Raw genomic sequence first — 19,693 nt, 5'->3', positions numbered from 1 at the left:
ACTGTTGTCGCTGCTGTAGTACCCTGGCATCTGCGGCTGATAATTTTCTGCTGGTTTCAACATGGGCACATCTGGATATATTCTGCTAACCTGCGGTATCTGCGGGGTGAACAATAAACTCGGGTCCTTAGATCCCGATGACGCTCCTGAACTCTGGGTTTCACTGTTCCGTACCGGTGCCGGAGGGGCAGAACTGGTACTTGGACCTTGTCCATTCTCCGCATAAGGTGGTGGACGGTCGTTCAGCAATTGCATTATTAGCTCCTCATCCTCTAACTCCTCTTCTCTTCTCAACTTTTCCTCGTCCTCTCTATCTTTGGAACACTTCCTGTCTGTCTTACAGGTAGCTTTCTTACCTGCCTCCCCTTCTTCCTTAGTAATTGCGGGAAACAATTTTATCCCCTGCAATACATCTGACCTCCACACCTTCTGTGCATTATCCCACCTAGCATCCGCTAGTGTCTTTTCTACCTTTCTCATCCTAGTCTCAAACTTCTTCTGCTGTTGCTGTCTGGCCATTAGTTCCCAAATCGCTAGAGCCTCAAACTGGGCTGGCCTTGGAGGTACCTTCATGTCGTACATCGTGAATCTCAAATTCTCTAGGATCCTTATATTGAATGTCCCATGTATCGGGAACGCTACGCTCCCATGTTTCTCTGTCAGTTTGTGCCATTGCTTTAGCCAAAGACACGGAGCTACCCCCTTCTCTTCCATTACAATATAAGCTGGTGTGCCCTCGGGCGGCGTCTCCTCTCCTACGCTCGCTTTAATGTAAGACTCCCCCTTCATCGCACTCCTAAATGCTTTAAAGAATTTCATTTTCTCGTCTTTTATTTCACAAAGTTTGTAATCAATAGGTGACTTTAATTCCCGGAATACTCTTCGCTTGCCTTTCCCCTTCCAATCGAGTCCCACGGACTGCGTCCAATCCGTGCGCGACCCTTCTCTGCAACCAACCTACCCCAGCGCGGCTCCTAGTGACGTCACACTCACACACACTGCGGCTGACAAAGCCTCGTGGCTAGTCTTCCTTCACTCAGCTCCTCTCGTAACAACTTCTTGCATGTATCGCGAGCTACCAAAAACTAAAACAGATCTGTCGGTTTACTACAGGAAGGGTAACACAATCGCTTCAGGACCTTAGGGATTTTTCACTAGCCTCGGCAGTTATTCCATCTTTCTCGGTCCCCACGTTCGCAAGCAAATCTGACCCGCAGACCTACTCTCAACTTGTCAATGATCTGTTCTAGTGCACTTAGAATCTTGTCAAAGCCCGAAGTCGAAGTTTCTTTCACTCCCTTACACACGTACCGACTCGTTGACCACGCCCGATCAACCTACTAAACCGCCCAGACCACAACATAAAACAACATACTCCGGAGTCTCTTGACCTCGCAGGGCCCGTCTCAACAACAACAACCACGTGGACCTTTTTATGCACAAAGCGCCACACGCACATGAAGTTCGACGACTTCCCTACTCTCACACTCGGAGTCGCACCTCCGCTATTTCTATGAAGTTCGACGACTTCTCTACTTCTACACTCTGAGTCGCACCTCCGCTATCTTCTAAAAGAAAAATCCTCGCAACCTTTTCAGACACCCTGCGGCAATAAGCTGTGCAAGCGCAAAACCCTAACTTCACTCATACCATCACTAGTACCGCCAACGCCGAATCCACACCTCCATTCTCTCCATTCGCAAGCTCAGAGATCCCGGGAAAGTCGCGGTGGACCTAGCCCATCATCATTCTGTCAATCTATTTTATCCAAGAAAAAAAATCTAATTCAACTTCTCGAGTGGGGTCTCAAAATGCGTAACCGTTAATTCAACACCATGTACTTTAAGAGTACAGGGTCCCAAAAGACGAAACCGTCCTCTGCTACCATCTACTGATAGAGCGGTCCGTACTAATAATTTTACCTGTGTTCGGACGCTCTTTAGGCCGATGAATCTTTTGACTAAGTGGGACTCTCTGTACTCTATATCGATCAACTTCCTTAAATCAATAATTAATAACGAACATAAGCAATACCTTGATCAACATAACACTTGACAATTAATCCAGAATACATTTCGGCGAACCCTGACCTTTCAGTCAGGAATAACCACACCAGTTTATTCAAAGTTAGTGAATTTTATTTCCCTATATTAACAAAGCTAGCACAATATAGATGTGTCTCAACACCAAATGATAAACATATATGGACATTAATAGCTGTCCATAACGGCGAAACAGGTGCAATCTATGTAACATTTGAATCACAAGGCATTCGATAATAGCAATGCAAATCACTAATACGATAATCTGTAACGAACTAATTGCATACATTTAGTCAGCATAACAAGATCTCAAATTGCATCGTGCGACATATGGAATCCTCGTCTAACCTCAAATTAGCATCGGCATGTGGGACTTCATGCAAAAACAATTTAGCAACATTAATTTAGAAAAAACTCCTAACTAGGGCTCTTGTCAAAATCAGCAGTTGGTTACCTAAAGGAAACACAATGCAATTTTACAATTTCCTTTCATATTTACCAATTACGATCAGCAATCAAGGAAGTCTTCGTCTCACAGGTACCGTTTCTCGATCAGCATGGGACGGGGCAAAAGGGGCAGGGGTGGACGGGGCAATTGCCTCACGGCGGCAAGGTAAAACTACTACTTCATGCAAGGGATCAAAGTTAAAGTCTCTAGGGCAAGAATCATTAAAGTCTCTTTCTCTCGATTAGAGAAAGCATCAAAGTCTCTTTCAAAATGGCGTCGCAGCAAAGTGGGCCATAATAGCTACGGAATGACGCGATGTCGGGCAATAGCTGGTAATGGCCGATAATAGCTATAATGGCTGCAAAAGGCTGCTTTCCTCTCGTGCACCTGGTTTAAATAGACAACAGTTCAAATCCAGTAGGGTCTTCCATTGGAGGGTTCATAGGTTAGCTTCAAATTGTCCAATCAAAAACAACAGTTCTCAAGCTTTTACTTAAGCATACATTATCCTTGGAGATGGGTACGCAAGTTGCAACATTTTATACCAATTAACTCACTTTCAGAGCTTCCATTGTCCGCACCTGCAGATTGACCTTGGAGTAAAGAGAAAATATGCCAGGCTGGCACGAAACCTTAAGATAAGCATGTGAACGGTCTCAGTGGAAAAGTACAGCTTCAAGCAAAAATACACGTTTATTAGCACATTGGAAAAATACGAGCATCTAAACCGTGAGACCAGGCCACTAGGCCGAAGCCTGCACTAAAGTAATGCTAAGCTAAAACATTTCAAACAAGCAAATCATAGCACACGTTTACGATTATGTCGGATTAGTGCAATTCTAATACACCACGTTATATAAAGCACGCTTATAAATGTTGGCAAACTACTCTGAGGGCACATTTTGTCCCCGTACAATCTTTATTAGTTCGGTTAAAGTCACACATGATTATTTCACACTACGTTTACGTGTTAATAAATGTAAAACCTTCATTTTCTGCTTCATCAGGAGCAACAGGGACAACTTTGGAGGAATTAAATGGAAGGCAAGGGAGGAGCAGGCCTGGGTGGCAGAGCAAAGGGGGATCTGGTGGGGAGCGGAAAGCAACACAAGAGCCGGTAGGGGTGAGAGCAACAGAGGAAGTGGAGGAAGCAACAAGCACCGGGCGGTAAGGATGAGGAGCTAAGGGTGAGGGGGTGCAAAGCAACGAAGAGTTGGGGAGTGGGGCAGTGCAACAGAGGACGTTGGGGGAACAACATTCACATTGGAAAGGGGAAAAACATGCAAAACAAAACAAGCACACAAGGGAGAGAAGGGAGACAATATATGCAACAGAGTGCTGAAAGAAAGTTAAACAAGTAGTTATCTGATTATAAGCAGGGGAAGGATACAACTCTTCCTTTTAGAAACACTCGGAAACGGCAGTGCTGCAGGGGATGGAAAGGAAAACCATGAAATAAAAAGCAGTATAAATAAGGTTGACAAGAACACCAACCACTGATATGCAACAGGCTGACACAAAGCCCACTCTAAGTATTGATATTGTACACAATAAGTCTTTCAACACCAGGCAGCAAAAACTGCTTCAGATGAGACCTTAAAAATATGTTGCTGTCCCCAAAAACGAGTGCTGGCACCTTCCACCTGCAACCACTCCCACATATTAAACACATATCCTTTTGGCTATGTAAAGGGTTGAGCTTCATGAGTGTGCATCAAAATTATCTCCTTTGTTCTCTCTGTCAGAATATCAGGCGTGTAACTCTGACACAGGCCCGGACTGGGTCCTTGTGACAGGTAAGTAATGTCAGGATACTAGTTAAGGGTCTTTTGGTATTCGACTTTAATTCTTTCTCTACATCGTTTATCGTTCTTTCCTCATCCCTATGGGTCAGAACATTCTCCAGTCTTTATATATGTCCTTAGTGTATTCCTTTTCTTCTAGTAAGTCCCTCACGTATCTTCCTTTGGTTCTTCTTCCCGGAACTGTTGTTCCAAGGCTCCGGAACGTTATCCAGACCAAGAGACGGAGAGAGGAAAGAAAATACAAGGCCTTTAGTAGGTAAGTACAGGGCTATTTGCTACTTTCTTTATACTTGTCGTTTCCCCAAAGGATTTCTTTTATCATTTTTTGTGCCTTTGGGTGAGTTGTACACTGGTTAATTCCTTATTTTCTTGATATTCTCTAAGTTAGTAGTATTCAGTGAATTGTTTATTATTCTTTCTTTTCTTTGTGTTCTTTTCACACGTGTATCACCTTTCTTCCATCACCTCGTGCCCTTGTGCTCTTATCCTTTTCTTTGGTTCATTAGTGCCCAGTGCGTTCCCCACCCCCCTCCCAGGTCTCATTCTCCCTCCTTTCCGATAATTATACCTCCTTCCCCTGCCCGTCCTTGTACCTGAACATGGCTGGCTTCCTCGTCCGCAACTCTCCCTCTTGGCCACCTCTCGACGAACGCACTCTGCTCGGTGTAGCGTTCTCCTTCTGTCACTTCCTCCTTCTGCTCGCCTTCCGTCCTCTCCGGCCTGACAGCACCACACTGTGTCTCGTCCTGTTCCTCCAGGACACGCGTCCTCCTCCTCGCTCTCCCTTCGCCGGCTTCGCTCCTCCCAGGTCTGGGCGTGTCTCCTCCCAGCACCTTGCTACCGTTAGGCCGTGCTGGATGTACACAAGGTCCAGTGTTAAGCGGAGTGCCCCACGGGTACTTTACATCCACCCCCATTACCTGTGCCCTGTCACAGACCTCAAAGCAGCCCTGGCAAATTCTGTGAGATCAGCCCCCATAGGGCACATAAAGAGCAAGTCTGACCTCTAGAAGGGGACTCCCCCAAGTAAATTTGGGAAAAATGGCAAAAATGGTGCATTCTACAACAATGTTTTCATTATTATATATACAGTTGTGTTAGTTTTTAAAGCTAAACTAAATGATGACCTTACAGTGCACCAGGATAGGGAAATCTTTACTGGGCCTCTTCAATGATTCCCTCCCCATCTAACAGGGCCCCTTATCTCTCCATAGCCCCTCTTTCACATGTATTTAATTTGTTTTATAGTCCCACTCTCACCAGCGTAGGGTGGTGGAGCACTTTACATCACTCACACATACAGAGAATAAGAATCACTTGTGTGTACATCAGTGTGTAAAACAATTTACATAAGAAAAAGGGGACTACAACGTTTAGGTTTCACATGTCATCCATACCGGTAGGCATTTTTTAAGTGCTGGGTCTGGGGAAGCATAAACTCAGGATTCAAAATGTAATACAGTGGTTAGGGTTAATTTTACTAAGAATAATTCATTTTGAGCCAAACAAACCCTTTTTAGGTGGAGCCTAGGCAGCTCGCATGCACTGTCTCTCGACATACTGTAATCCCTATATGGGCTTACAGCCTGCCCATTGGCCTTTTTATTGGTCACATAGATTGTCCTTCAAAAATCCTTGTTTGCCAGTGTTTAATACTTATTCTTTGTCCCTCCTCGTTGTCATTTGTATACTCCCACAGAGCACCACCTAACTACGGTATATTTATACTTTTGTCTTTATCTGTTGTTTTTGTCAAACTCTTTTTTGCTTTCTTTCAATGGTTTGCTCCGCCTCGAGCTAAGTTATATTGTTCCTGCCCCTGTGTGGCACCGTCTCTACTAAATCTTTCACTGGCTCGCTCCGCTCCAACCTCCGTTATATTGTTCCTGCCCTAGCCCGCACCGTCTCTACAACATCGCGCAGGGCTCTGGTTTTATTCATAATGTTCTTAATGATTACACGGGCAGCAGCTGAGCCGCATCAATCACAACTGCAAAAAGAACAAGTGATGGATGGAATGCTGAACATTGTCAAACATTCACCTCAGTACAGAGATCTGGGCCTAAATCCATCTTTTTTTGCTACCCATGCCATTCCAGTTTGCACCCAACCATATGCAAATCAGTCTTGACCCTGTTCTCCATGGGAACAGTCCAGCCCGGACTGCCAGGCCAGGTCTTTCCTGGACTGGAAACAAGTATCCTGGGACTGGTTTCGGGGTATCACCCCTCCTCAGCCAGGCTAGCTTGACTACACTGGCTAGGGGAGCACGGGACCCACGTCTGGGCATACCTGTCCAACTTAAGGCAACAATTGCAAAAAGAATAAGTGATGGACGGAATGCTGAACAATGTCAAACACTCACCCCCAGTACAGAGATCTGGACCTAAATCCATCTTTTTTTGCTTCCCATGCCCTTCAAGTTTAGATCCAACCATATGCAAATCAGTCTTGACCCTGCTCCCCACAGGAACAATTAGCCTGAACTTCCAGGCCTGGTCTTTCCTGGACTGGAAACAAGCAAACTAGGACTGTTTTCCAGTGTCACCCCTCCTCAGCCAGGTTAGCTTGACTCCAGTGGCATGGGGAACAAAGGACCCACGGCTGGGCATACCCGTCCCACTTAGGGCAACAATTGCAAAAAGAGCAAGTGATGGACGGAATGCTGAACAATGTCAAACATTCAACCTAATACAGAGATCTTGGCCTAAATCCATCGATTTTTCTTTCAACCCATGCCATTCCAGTTTGGATCCGGCCATATGCAAATCAGTCTTGACCCTGTTCCCCACAGGAACAGTTCAGCCCGAACTGCCAGGCCAGGTCTTCCCTGGACTGTAAACAAGCCACTGGATTGAAGCTAGCCTGGCTGATGAAGGGTGATACTCTGAAACCGGTCCCAGGATGCTTGTTTCCGGTCCAGGGAGGACCTGCCTTGGCAGTTCGGGCTGGAGTGTTCGCATGGGACAAGTCTGATTTGTATATGGCTGGGTCCTAACTGAGGTGGTGTGGTGGGCAAGAAAACGATGGATTATACCAAGAGCCTTGCACTGGGGGTGAATGTTTGCATTGCTCAGCATTCCGTCCATCATCTCTTCTTTTTGCTTTTGTCGCCCTAAGTGGGAAGTGTATATCCAGATGTGGGCCTGTGCACACTGCGCCTCTGGATTTAGGCTAGCCTGGCTGATTCAGGGTGATACTCTGAAACCGGTCCCAGGATTCTTGTTTCTGGTCCAGGGAAAGCCTGGCTTGACACTTTAGGCTGGACTGTTCCCATAAAAAACAGGGTCATGACTGATTTACATAAGCCTGGTTACAAACTGGGGTAGTGTGGTGGGAAAAAAATTGATTAAACCCCGATCTTTGCAACTTGGGGTGAATGCTTGCATTGCTTAGCATTACATCCATCATCTATTCTTTTTGCCTCAGTCACAACAACAGCACAGCCCCAGTAAAGAATAATAGTAGGCCCTCTCACCAATTCATCCTGATGGTGAATGGTGATAAAGTGTCTCACACGTATTTGTTCTACTGCTTAAAAGCAGACGTTAGATTCCAAACCGCAATGAGAGAAAAGCTTGCATGTAAGCAGCCACCAAAAGATCTCTTGTGCAAAAATGCAGTCCTAAACCATACATCTTGTGAGAAAACAGGGCTGATTGCAGAGGGACCCTGACTTTTTACCCCCATTTTTCACTTTTTGCTGGTGTTTTCCTTACTCTGAAGGTGCCCTGGGTACTGCTAACCAGTCCCAGGGCCTGTGCTGTGTGTAAAATCAGTATGCAAATTAGGCTAATTATAATTGGCTAAGTCAACCTACCTATAAGTCCCTAGTATATAGTAGGGCATGTAGGTTTATGGTCCCCGGCATAGGTGGGGCACCCATAGGTGCACTGCTGAGGTGCCCAGTGCCATTTTAAAGGCAGGCCTGCCTTGCTGGCTGCTTTTACATGCAAATTTGACTTTGGAATTAAAAGCAGTTCCAAAGTCTTAAACTATCTTATTTTTACATATAAATCACCCCTAAGGTGTGCTCTATGTGCCCCTATGACTGGATGCCATGTAACTATAAGCAGGGACCTTTTAAAATAGTTTCATAGGCCCTGGTGAGGTAAAACAGATTAGTTTTCCCTCATTGTAGTGAATGGCCTCCATAGGCCAGAATAGGGTGACTTTATTTTAATTTATAAAGTCCCCTTGAGTGACAGATACCTCAAGTTTGGTATCAAATTAATTGTTATAATAAATCCCACAGCTTACAATTGTTGGATTTAATATAACATGTTCAGGTAAAGAGTTTTAAACTTTACCTGAAAAGTTGCCAACCTCAGCCCTGCACTGTTTTGCTGCTTTGCTCTGATTGGCCAGTCTCCGGCAGCCTGGCCAGGCTGCCTTGATGAGGTGTGAAGCAGCCTGGGCTCAGCCCAAAGGAATCTGCCTGGGAGAGGAGAATTCCCTGAGCTGATGGAGAGGCAGGAAGGGGGAGGGCTGCCAAACTGGTCTTCAAAGGCAGGGAAAGACATTTGGAGCAACCCAGCACCTCCCTCACATCCTGCAAACCCAGACAATTAGGTGCCCCCTTGATTAGATTAGGAGAGGGCAGGAGAGGGGTGTGTTTAGGATTTTTAGCCACACCAGTGTGTGGGCTCAGCCAAATGTAACCTCCAAAAATCACTTTCAGCCATGATGGATTTTTGAGGAATGCTGCTCCCTGGGATTGATTCTTGCTACACTTCCAAGGAAGTGGTCATCACATGGGGAAGGACCAAGCACCTGATTGGAGAACCAGGACTCCCCTGTTTTTCACCAAGAAGCAAGGATAAAACTGGCAGACCTGCACCCACATCTCAGATCCCTACAAGAGTCCAACAAGGAAGAACTACAGAAGAAGAAGGACTGCCCTGCAAGACCCCTGACCTGCAACTGGACACTGCACTCTGGAGGACTGCACCAGCTGCACTCTTGAGCTTCACCACAAGAAGGACTTTGCCTGACTTCAACTGGTTCAAGGAGGGACTCCCTGTTTATTACAGGGGAAAAATTGCTAACCAGAGTGCCCTGCACCAACTCCTGAAGAAACTGCTCAGCTGACCGCTGTGCAGTGGCCATTTTGGAGTTTGCGCCAGGTGCATTCTGGTAGTTGAAGTACGCACCCTCAAGGAGCATCTCAGAGCTTCTGGAAACGTGGGGTGAGCTGTGGCCCTCAAAAGAACCGTAAAAGAACATCTGGAAGAAGATCCATACATTTGGAGAATCTTTGGAGAACTTTTGGAAAAAAGCTCGATAAAGAGACCGACCTGCTGCGGCAACTCTAGCCGGCTTGCCTCAACCGCGACTTGCAGGTTCATTCCAGTGAAGAAAATCTCTGAAAAAGTGACTAAGTCCGAACGTATAAAGTTGACCTGGACCTCTCAGGCAGTGTAGCCGAAGAGGGCTCCAGGGACGTCGGATCGAGATTCAGGTTTGCACCGGTCAAAGGATTTTCACCTCAATAAAATGACTAAGTTCGAAGGTAAAAATCTCCACCAAGGGCTCCCGCTACGCGTTTCCAAGGAAGAGTTCCAGGAGGTCGGATTGGACTGGCGACTTGGTCCCGCTGAAGAAAATCTTCAAGAAAACGACTAAGTCCCAAGGTAAACTTTTGACCAAGGCCTCCCGCGAGCTGTGGCCGAGCAGGGCTCCATCGCGGTCGGCCTCAAACTTTGACTTTGCCCCAGTCGAGGTGCAACTAGATGACCAGATTGGCGCTATTCGTTTCTAAGTGCTAAAACGCATTAAATATTATCGTTTTGGTGTCATTTTAAAGATAAAGATAGAATCTATTTTTATAAATTGGTGTTGAATTTTTATTGTGTTTTGTGTTTTACTCATTTACTGTTTTGTGATTTTTAAATGCTTTACACATATGTCTCCTAAGTTAAGCCTTGTTGCTCGTTGCCAAGCTACCAAGGGTTGAGCTGGGTTTAATTTATTGAGACCTAACTGGACCTAAGTGGAGATTAGTGGCCTATTGCTAAGTGTAGGTACTTACCTGCCCTTACCAATAACCCATTTTCCAACACACCTTCATCAGGCTGGCACCTTTCAAGGCTCAAAATCTATCTTCATTTTAATCACCGACAATGTTTACCAGAACATCTGCCATGGGCCCATTGTCTTTCCTGTGAAAAACAAGAAACTGCAAGGCTCTCAACACATTCAAACTGTGTGATCCTGGGCAAATCAATTTACAAACCTGTTCCTCAGTTTCACTGTGGAAAAAAAAAACAGTTATAAGAACTGCTTGTTTGAAAGCTGGTTAGGTGCACGGAGAATGTATGAGCCTCGACTAAGTCCCTGCAACACCTTCAGTCCCCCCAATCACCCTCCTCCTGATGTTTACTGTTGCTTCTCCTCAACTTCCTCTCCATCTCTTCACCCCTTCTCCATTCCCAACCACTTCCCTTTCCGCTTTCTCCTTGCCTGGCCTGAGTGCCGCTCAGGGAGTTCTAATCCAGTGTTTCCTGCCACTGCCAAGGCTGCGGCCCCGGAAGCTGAAGAGGGATTGGAGCAGGCTGCTGGTGCCGTCGTTCTGTTGCCAAAGGGTTGTGTTCAAGAGCCTGCACCAAAGCACTGTCCCTCAATCCCCAGCAGCCAATGCTGCCAGTGAGTGCATAGTTTTGTGCTTTGGAGTGACAGTGCGGGTGTTACACACAAATGCAATCTAGAGCCTGAGAAATGATTGTCAGATTGAGTGCACTGTATTTTATCAGCATGTGCCTGTTATTGTGTTGCGTTTGCCCTGTCTTATGTGTTAGCTGTACCTTTAGTTGTCAGCAGGAAGGCTGCTGTGCTAACAATAGTGACCATGGTTGGTGTTGGAGGGGCGTCTGTTGTGGTTGCAGTTCCAGTGTGTGTTTACTCTTGCTACTATTCAAACACTGTGTCTGCTTAATCAAGGTGCAATCCTGTGCTGTGGTGTACTGTCATGATGTGTGTGCACACTAACTGCAGTGCTGGTGCCAGTATTGTCTTTTTGTGTGCACACACACATCCTGGCTGCAGTACTAGTAGTGTGTATCTACTTTGGTTTTAGTAGCAGCATGTGCATGTTCTGTGTCTGCAGTGGTAGCAGCGTGCATGTGGCCCCTCTGTTTGCGCTGTTGTTTTTCTTGATCGTCTCGATGACTTTAACGAGGTAATCCTCGAGGGTAATATTTTTTTCTGAAAAAGATTATCCTTTGGTCATAACACACCAAGTTATCCTAACAAATCACTTACGACGTTTTAAATCGAGTGCTATTAGACACAGGTAAAATATGCACAAAAGTAAACATGCAAGTAAATACTATTACAATACAATACAATACAATAGAATAATATCATTTGCATCGTATTGTATACATAATTCCACTTCAAGCCACATACATCCACTCCACTCCAAACCAAAACACATGGGTAAAAGACATTGTCATTGACATCGCCAATAGCTCGAACTCTCAAAAATGCCAGGCCTATTGCATTTCAAATGGATATTGTGAAAATTAGGATCATCAAAGACTGGGAAAAATATAACTTTCTAACCTGTACCATGCAGTCAGCATGCAGCTCTTTGATGGCAGTTCATAGCACAGTGTTAGATGATGATTGTAACTTGGGGAGAGGATGTGACATAACTGCTGGCACTGCCGAGTATGTAGCTGGGGAACCAGGCTCGAGTCTCGGCGCTGGCTCAACATCCTGTGATTCTGGGCAAATCACCTAATCTCCCTGTGCCTCCCAAAAAATGAATGTATCCTTGTGTAATGTAAAGGTGCTCATGTAAAGCGCTCCAATACATTCGGGTTGTGTTGGTGCTATATAAAACTAAAAAAAAAAAAACGTATGTACTGCAGAGTAACAAAAGGATCTCTGTGACAAAGCAGTATCCCACTGAGCATTGGAAATAAAATAGTGTTCTGTGATCTGCATAGTACACGTTCTTTGCAGCAAACATATTAACCCTCTGTGCTACCTTTGGTGAGTCAAAATTGCCACTAGACAAAACTCTGATCCCTCTCCAACAGGTACTTTAATCACCAGAGTTGGCTTGACACTTTTATTGTTGCCTGATAACTGCTGGATATACAAGGAACTCTGCAGTGCAGTGCTTTTGAAACTGCTGCACTGCTACAACGTCGGTCCTCAAGTAACAAAAGCTGTCCCCAACCCTTCTAGCCTCCTGGGAAAAAGCCTGATGCCCGGTCCGACCGATATGAAAAGTCCCACCTTGCCCTGACATCCTGCTGAGGCTTCGCGAATCTCTGATGTATGACACTGCCCCAATTGTAAAGGAAAAATGGTAGGGGAGAAAAGAGCCTGCAGGGACATCTTGCTCAAGATGGTTTGCCCCTATGAATCCCAGTCGAGACAAATGTGGCATGTAATGAGACCACTCTTTCTTTTGTAAGGATTCAATATTTTTTATTTTAGAACAGTGGTTCCCAAACTGTGGTCCGAGGACCACTAGGGGTCCACGAAGCTTCCTCAGCTGTTCTGTTACTGCTTATAAAATGTAATAATATTAACAGGTTAAGTCCTCAGTTTTCTGTAATGACTCACTGGGGGGGGGTCCCCAGATTCCAATAAAGATTCAGTGTGGCTCCTCGGTTTCGAGTACTGATAAAGTAGGGGGTCTACATTAGTCAAAAGTATGGAAACCACTGTTCTAGAAACTTTAAAGGGCAGGCAACAGTCCCCCACTTATCAGAGACTGGGATGGGGTGAGTGAGACGGCTGACCCCCACCCCACTCTGTGATGAGGTGTCAGTGATTGACACTCGGCCATGGGCACTTCAGGGCTTGGAACTGAAGTACCCAGGTGCAAGGCAATCAGCGACCTCCCCCCCCTTGTCAGAAGGGAAGGGCCTCAAGGTGCTTTGCCATGCTGAAGAGGTCACACCCGCAGGTGCTCTGACTTCATCAGCCGTGCATAATTCAACTTAGGCAGCAAGGAGCCTGAGCATTTAGCGCATGTCTAGCTCCTGGATTCCTCACCTGAAAATAAAGAGTGTCCGTCAGACTGACCTTTGTTCAGACTGACAGACACTCTTCGCGATGGCCAAAAGGTGAGGGGGTGTGGCCCCTCAGGCCATTAGGACGGGCCGCTGCTGCCATGAGTGACTTCCTATAAAGGCAATTTGTGTGGTGACTGATTACAAAGCATCTGCTACAGTGCAAGATGAAGGTGGCAGTCAATATGAAAAATCACTGACCACTTTTCAACCCCACCTTTGTACATTATCCCTTATTTATTAAAGCGTTCTTTTGCATGATAGCGGTCTGTCCTAGTGGAGAGTGTTGTTTCGAGCATATTTACAACTGACTAACAATATGGAATATCGGTGGTTGGCGTACCTGTGGCGTGGTAGATGTGTGTGTGACAGGAGGCGCTTGCTGTTGTGAGCACGGTGATAGCTTCTTCCAGGGCCTAAATACAACATCTCTCATTTTTAGGGTCGAGCCTGCGTTGCATGCGCTCGCGCATGCGTATCGCAGCAAGACGCTTTAGTGTTTAGAAAAGGGCTCGGAGCCCTGTCGACGTCACGTCAGTGTTTTTGATTGGTTAGTGGGCTTGGCTAATAAAATCTGCTTGCTTTCATTAGTGGAAGGCATGCATACGTCATGCCTTTTCCGGTGGCTAGCCCTCCTCGAGCGCATCGACCAAGTACAGAAAACATGCGAGGCTCGCTGTTTTCTATCCGGCTCGTGGACTACTTTTTCTCTAATTTACTAGCGCGATTTCACTTGGCAGAAGTCGAGCGCTTTACATAGTTAATTGCACTTTTTTGGGTTATGTACATAAATGCACTTTTGCCGATAGCTGAAAAGTCGGGTTAGGAGTTTACAACGCGATCAGCTCTTACATGAGCAAACGCGAGACCCGTTGCATTGCAAATGCTTGTTCTGGATGTGTGTGCCACAGTCTGTAAGAAGTGTCCTGCTGAGAGTCTGTGGGTGTCATTCGTTCTCGGATACTTCTACAAGAGCGTGAGTCATCCTCTTCAGCCAGATCGACAACCAACGCAACAACAGAGAGGGGTGAACTCGAAAACCCCTTTCCTCCTTAATTATTCTGAAATTCATCCAGGAGGTGGAGAAGCCTGATGAGGAACACTGTTTTTCACATGGCACTGATAGATGATTTCCTGTTTGTTATTACTGCAAAGTGTCACGTGTAATGTGTACACTGCAATGTGTCTGTAGTCTGGTATAATGCTAGTAAAACTGCAAAGCGCCCTGACGTAGAAAATGCCGTAGTTCCCGCGATACAAAAATTAAAAAGCATGTAGACCAACCAACCTAGTAAAGGAGGAGCCGGAGGCCAGTGATTGCAAAGCGGCGGCGCTAAGGGAGGGAGCACTTTGTACCGTGGAAGAGAGTGGGCAAATATGTGGAGGTAGTGGACTGATGGAAAGTGGAGGGAAAAACACTGCTTGCAAGCGGAGGGAATCATTACTGATGAGAAGAGAGTGGATTGTGAATGTTGGAAAGAGAGTGGATCGTGACACGCAGTGAAGAAAGGGGAGCAGGCTTTACCTGGGAGAGGAGGCACTGCCGGTGTGAAGGAGCTACAGGGAGGAGAGCGCTTTCTGGGTCTCTTACCCTCTCTGTCCTTTGCCAGAAATTGAGAGAGAACTGGAGCCATGTGAGGTTTTAAGAGCAGGCCGGAAATGGATACATGGGGTGGGACACAGACAGGGAAGTAATGAATTCTGAGTCATGTCTCCTTAAAAGTACAAGTCTGAATGTTTATTGAGGCTCACAGCAAGAGATGAACAGCTATCAGTTTCCATGGTCAGCTAAACTGGCTCCCAACAAGACTCAGTCATAGGCTAACATTCCAGCCCCAACTTGTTTCCAGATTGTACGCAATGCAGCATTCTTGAACATAACAGAGTTATGACAATAATACTGAGAGTGGAAGGAAAAACAAATAGACTATGCAGATTCAGCGAGGAGGAATGGCAGAGCATAGGCAGATGGACTGAGCCTAGCAGGAAAAAGGGAGGAAGTGAAGAGAGTCTACAAAGCACAGTTTCCTATTGGGTGGATTTCAAGATCTGTGGGGCTGTGTTGTAGCCTGAAAGCAAGGGCCCTTGCTTCAGTTTTGGGAAACATACAGCTATAAAAATAGCACTAATGGTTGCTAATCAAAGCCCTACACATAAAAAAGTTGCATACACAATTATCCAATAAAAATTGGTACTCATTTTATTGACCTCCGAAGGATGAAAGTCAGAGTTGACGCTGCTAGGATTCAGATTTCTGGCAGGTGTGAACATGAGCTGCTGCACCTAACAGGTAACCTGTACAGTCATTTCCCCTGCCCTGTGATGGAGCTCTCTGCATCGTGCAAATGTTGGTACACACTCAGGTTCAGACTGTGCTCACCCCGATGAATCTTTAGTTGTAACTGAGGCTGACATCACAATCAATACATTTCGATAACGTGAAGCATATTAGGCCTCACAAAGATGACTGAGAGTATTGCATTTGCAAACTGGTAAGGTTTATTAAAGGATTAGCAAAGTTACACATTCAAATCTTCAAATTAGTTCTATTTCAATAGAAAATCAATGCATTAGTGAGTAGGTACTCACAAACATTTTCCCAGTGGCCACGAAGTTTGGTCAGTGATGTGACAGAGGGCGGCATTGATGTCAGCAGGGTGGCGGTCAGGGTTTGGGAGTAAAATGGGTTTAGGGGACGCATAGTATAAGTTCTGAATTGTGCAACGTGAAACAAAAAACTTGGGATTAATCCCATGATTGTAGGCATTTTATTTTATTTCACTTTCCTTCCTTTTTTATTATTGCATATGAGGATTTCGAAATACATGACTTCATGATGCGTGCTGTATAAAACCTTCTCCTGTGTTTGATTTAATAAACCATAACGTTATGCAAATATAATATAAACCCCGGGTACCCAATACTGCACACAACTGACTTGCCCCTTGCAGACTTTATCATATTTGTACGCTTTTGTTGCAAGATGTCTTAAAAAATAAAGTTATTTCTAAATACAAGCTGTTTATTTGACTTAAATTAACCTTTCAATACATGTTTGTCTGATTATTTAACATCTTTTTCATGTTCCTACTGAGTCAGTCCAGTGCTGCTGCTGCCTAGGGGGCCGCATTGTAAAGGTCAGGAGGGCCGCATGCAGCCCCAGGTCCTACTTTGAGTATCACTGTGTTAGTCAATGTATTTCAAAGCAATTCAAAATCATATATACAAAGACAAACTGTTATAAAGTTGTCTCAAATAAATCAGAGAAAAATCTGTTTCATGTTAAAGAGAAATATTTACACTGCTAAGTTAGGGGGGGAGAAGAGGGAATTGATGAGAAGTCAGGGTGAAGGTTTCAGCATAAAAGCCTCTGAAAGGCAGAAGAAAACATCTGCTCACAAGCAAATGGGAGGGGAATTATCTAAGATTTAGGTAAAGATTATTCTAACAAGAAGAGAAAGGTATCTGCACTAAGTCTACATCTTATTTGTTTAAATTGTTATTTTTTTAACAAGTTGCTACACCTACACATGGTTCCTAGGAGGGGAATCAATTGGGTTTGAGGAACAGAAAGAAAAAGTTTCTTCACCAGCATAAACACAGTGCCAGCTGTCAAAATGCCCTTCAGACTCCCCTTATCTGCAACCATGGGATACATTTGGTTTGATTTGAACCGTACTAGGCAGGTGCTCATTAACGCATACTATAAGAATTTTATAAAATAAATGTTCACATAAGAAAAGAGAAAACAAATGATACATCGTTCAAAGTTGCTGGTACAGTTTTTCTACTGAAAGGGAAAAAGAAGATGCACGAGAGGAGATATAACTGCCTAACATTGGTAATTTTAAAATCTAGTCAGTTAAATGTGCAAAATGCGCAGTAAATACATTTGTGTGTTGCATGTTAATATTGTTATGTGCGCAAAAACATGCAGTCATGAAAAATCTCTATGACCTGCATCCCCACCTGTGAGTACCTGGAATCTCATCTTCTTTTTGGATTTTGGTTCCAACCCACAGCTAATCTATGATATGCTATTCACAAATTTATGCCGGTATCCTTTTTTGCCATTTTATTTAGCACAAGCTCGACCTGAAGGTGATGGAGAGCTTTAGATGAGCGCCAGTTACGTTATACAAAGACACAAGACCCCACCTAAGGCTAAACATTGGCTTCCTATCACAAGTTTATGAATTTATCGTCTATTTTTTAAAAGTTTTATTTAGCACAAACTTGATGGTATTGGAGCGCTTTACATGAGCACCATTTACATTACACAAGGACGCATTCATATTGTTTTTAGGCATAGGAAGATTAAGTAATTTGCCCAGAATCACAGGATGTTGAGCTGATGCTGAGACTCAAACCTGGTTCCCAAGTTTTACAGTCCGTATCTCTGGCTGTTACACCATATCCTTTCCTTTGTGGTGGCATCACACTGTTGTTTTTGATAGTCATGATGTGACCAGGTTTTTTATCTGTGTCACAAGACTTGAGGCCTACCGGTTCAGATCCAAGATTCCCCTATAGACTTTAGAACTGCTGCATACAGGGATAGTTTTGAAATGTTATATACTTGAATTAGACTTGGGATTTTGTCAACTTGATTTATCCATTTTGATAGTCGGTGTCATTGCTACATAATTATGTATTTACAACATTCGCCACATAATCCATCAGCTGCATAATTTGCAGATTTCAACAAAGAATACATTTTTGTTTCTAGATCACATGGATCACAGGTTTCTAAAAAGTGCCACAGGTTGCACTACAGCAGCAGACCTTTTGCAAACATTAACTGGTCACCTTTCAGATAGTGGTTGCTGAATTCAAGTGGTATACTCGTATTAATGAGTTGAAGCGTCGCAAAATGACAAAACAGGAAAATAATACTGCCACGGAATTTGCAACGTTATGCCGCTTAATGTGCCTTCAATTGACAGATATGTTTACCCTTGCCGCATAATTCCAGTTGCCCTGATGAGCTAGGGACAGGGAAGGACTAGCGAGCCATGTTATAAAATGTGGACCCTGCAAGAGGTGAGGGTCACTTGGGACTCCGACGCCCCCTGTGCAGCTCCTCAAGGAGAAGGCCTGCTGTCTTTCCTTGGCAGCGCCAAGTTAGTTACACCGGCTCTGTCTCCCGAACCTGCCCGCGCGCTGCCGGTGCCAGAGGACACCAAAGCCCGCGTGCGAGGGGCCCGGCTGCGAGACAGGGTCCTTTTCATTATGCACGCGCCAGCGAGGGTCAGTAAATAACGGCTTAGTCCCAACACAAGGTGCGTGCAGAAAATACCAGTTCGAGCACAAAAAATGTATTAAGATTAAAAGGAAATGCGACGATGGCAGTTTCTGAGAAAGTCGCTTCCTGGCGATTCCATCTGTGAGAAAGTGCGCATGCTGGAGGGGCGGGGCGGAAGGGACTAGGATAGCACGCTACAACGCAACGCAGCAAAGGTCCCACTGAGCTCGCAATGCCATCTTCAGGAAACAACAATGGATCCTATGTTTCGAATGTGAACAATTACCATACATCTAGCACAACGTTAAACTCACAAGAACGCATAAAACAATGCAAATTCCGGGTACAGATGCTAAGTCAAATGAAGCCGAAGTTGCCTGTTTGCGGGTCATACATGTGGGAACTTTCCCAAACTTGCCGGAGCGTGTGCAAAAACATCTCACTTGCATCCGCAAACACGTGAGAATCATCAAATTGATTTTCAGGAGAAGGGCCTTTTAGGGACACCTCAAATTCATGGGGTACTTCATTGTTAAACAATGTTATTTGTTATGGTCTGGCTTGAAAGTGCAGCTGTCCCCAGGAAATTTCGACAGGAGAGGGGCTTTGGCTCTAACCACTTGTTGTATGCCAGGATACATGTTTTGATAGGGGAGAAGTTGTGTGCTTGCACAAAAAGTGCTTGCCCTCCACACAAATGTGATTATTTTGTTTATTTATCCAGCTGCCTTAGCTTGAACTTTCAAGGGCATACACATGACATTGTAATGCTATTAAAGGGTCTTAGTTAACTAGATAATTGATCCTATTTTTCTCTGGCAGAAGCACAGATGGGAGAAGGGCTGTCATTAATTCCTGTGCTATTTAATTGTAATGCTTCAAATTAGCATACACCGTTCATTTAAAGCCAGACCTATTGGCATGTTTAATGCTTGTTTAACTTGCAAGTGGCCCAGGCCTATGTGGAGTTTTGAGCGGGCCTGCTCTGCGATTGATAGAGTGAACCTAAACTGATTCACAATTTCATTCACTGATACATGCACGCCTGTGGGCTATAGGATATCATTAATCATAACATGCTCTGTTATATTTTGAAAACGAATGTATGACCACACAATGTT

This window comes from Pleurodeles waltl, chromosome 7, assembly GCF_031143425.1.
Source record: "Pleurodeles waltl isolate 20211129_DDA chromosome 7, aPleWal1.hap1.20221129, whole genome shotgun sequence".
Lineage (NCBI taxonomy): Eukaryota > Metazoa > Chordata > Amphibia > Caudata > Salamandridae > Pleurodeles > Pleurodeles waltl.
This window is presented reverse-complemented; position numbering follows the sequence as displayed.